The sequence below is a fragment of the Eriocheir sinensis genome, chromosome 45 (genome assembly GCF_024679095.1).
Source record: "Eriocheir sinensis breed Jianghai 21 chromosome 45, ASM2467909v1, whole genome shotgun sequence".
NCBI lineage: Eukaryota > Metazoa > Arthropoda > Malacostraca > Decapoda > Varunidae > Eriocheir > Eriocheir sinensis.
The window spans coordinates 65,001-67,500 of record NC_066553.1 but is presented as its reverse complement, the minus strand read 5'-3'; positions in this window follow the sequence as shown (position 1 = coordinate 67,500).

Sequence of the window (2,500 nt, the reverse complement as noted above, 5' to 3'; positions counted from 1 at the left end):
GTACTCCTTTCTCCCTTCCCTCCCCATCCTTCCTCTCCCCTTCCCTCTCTTCCCTCCCCTCCTCCCCATCTCCCCACCTTCATCCAGACTTCTGAACTTCATCTTTTATTTTCTCTCAAACTCTTCCCTCCTCTCCTTTCCTCCTCTCCCCCCTTCTCCCCCCTCCTCCCCTCCCCTCCCCAGCCTGTTCTCTCCCCGGGGCTCATCAGATTAGCGTTTGATTGCACCCCAGTATGAGTTGCAGCGTGCTACTGCCTTGCTCCCCACCCCTCCCCTCCCCCTCCCCTCCTTCCCTCCCCTTCCCTTCCCCTCCTCTTTCCTCCCCACCATTTCCCCTTCCTCTCCTCCCTTCTCTCCCTTCCCAGTCTTCTCCCCTCCCTTCCCGTCTCCTCTATTCCTCACCCCTTCCTTCCCCTCCCCTCCCCTCCTCTCCCCTTCTCTTCCCTCCCCACGCTGAGAGTTGTGGGGAGGAAGAGGTGGAGAGAAGGGAGAACAGATGAAAGGGAGGGAAGGGAAGGAAAGAAGGAAATGGGTGGGGAGAAGGAAGGGAGTGATTGGGGAGATGAGGATTCATGGGGAGAAGATGCGAGAGTTGAGGGGAGGAAAAAGGTGGGGAGGAAAAGAAAACGAGAGAGAGAGAGAGAGAGAGAGAGAGAGAGAGAGAGAGAGAGAGAGAGAGAGAGAGAGGAGGTGGGGAGGAAGCATGGGGAGGAATCTAATCAGGTGGGGAGAGGAAAAAAGGTGTCTAGATTGCCTGGAGAAGAAGGAGGAGGAAGAAGAAGAGGAGGAGGAGGAGGAGGAGGAAGAAGAGTTGTATGGGGAGGAGGGGGAGGAGGAGGAGGAGGAAAAAAAAAATAGGAAGAGATACAGAAGAGGAAGAGAAGAGGCAAGGGAAGAACAGGTGGGTGAAGAAGGAAGAAGAGGAAGAGGAGGAGGAGGAGGAGGAGGAGGAGGAGGAGGAGGAGTGTGGCTGCATCGAAGGAGGAGGAGGAAGAGGAGGAGGAGGAGGAGGAGGTAGGGAAAACATTGGAGAGAAAAAAGTGAGAGAGGAGGGAGAGAGAGAGAGAGGGAGGGATGGTGTTAATGGAAGAGAGAGAGAGAGAGAGAGAGAGAGAGAGAGAGAGAGAGAGAGAGAGAGCATATAAGTAAGTTAAGGGGCGAAGCTAATGATATCAACCCATTATCTCCTCCACCTCCTCCTCCTCCTCCTCCTCCTCCTCTTCCTCCTCCTCCTCCTCCTCTTCCTTCTTCACCCAACTGTTCTTCCCTTGCCTCTTCTCTTCCTCTTCTGTATCTCTTCCTATTTTTTTCTCCTCCTCCTCCTCCTCCTCCTCCTCCTCTTCCTCCTCCTCCTCCTCACATATTGGATTCTAGACTACACACTCTCCTCCCTATCCTCCTTCCCTCCTCCCTTCCCCTCCTTCTCTTCCTCTCCCTCTTCCTCCCTCCCTCCATCCCTTCCTCCCTTCCTTCCTCCCTTCCCGCTCACCTGCGAACACCTGATTCCCCCTTCCTCTCTCTCTCTCTCTCTCTCTCTCTCTCTCTCTCTCTCTCTCTCTCTCTCTCTCTCTCTCTGGAAGATTGCCCGATGTTACGTCATTACTCCTCCTCCTCCTCTTCCTCCTCCTCCTCCTCCTCCTCCTCCTCCTCCTCCCAGCTTGCTAGTGAAAAAAAGGGGTATGAGGAGGAGGAGGAGGAGGAGGAGGAGTCAGGGAAAAAAATGGCAGTAAATTTTTTTCCTTCTTTTTTTCTCTCGATCTCTTTCCTTTTATCTCCTTTATCTCCCTCCCTCTCTCCCCTCCTCCTCCATCTCCCTCCCTCTCTCCCCTCCTCCTCCATCTCCCTCCCTCTCTCCCCTCCTCCTCCATCTCCCTCCCTCTCTCCCCTCCTCCTCCATCTCCCTCCCTCTCTCCCCTCCTCCTCCATCTCCCTCCATCTCTCCCTTCCTCCTCCACCTCCCTCCTTCTCTCCCCTCCTCCTCCATCTCCCTCCCTCTCTCCCCTCCTCCTCCATATCTTTCTTTATTCTTCCTCCCTTCTTCCTTCCTTCTTCCTCCACTGCTCTCCTTCCTTCATTTCTTTCCTTCTTTCCTTCCTTTCCTTCTTTCTTTCTTCCTTTCTTTCTTTTTTCTTCCTTCCTTCCCTCCTTCCTTCCTTCTTTTCTTTCTTTCATTTATATATTTCTGGGAGCAAGTTTTTGTTCTCTCTCTCTCTCTCTCTCTCTCTCTCTCTCTCTCTCTCTCTCTCTCTCTCTCTCTGTCGGTAAAAATATACTTCACGTTTATTCATTTTTCGTTAGAGAGAGAGAGAGAGAGAGAGAGAGAGAGAGAGAGAGAGAGAGAGAGAGAGAGAGAGAGAGAGATTATTTTTCTTCCTTTTAATTCTTTTCTTTCTTTTCTCCTTATTACTTTTCTTTCTTTGTTTTTCTTTGACTAGTGTTGAGAAGTCTCTCTCTCTCTCTCTCTCTCTCTCTCTCTCTCTCTCTCTCTCTTCTTTCCTTC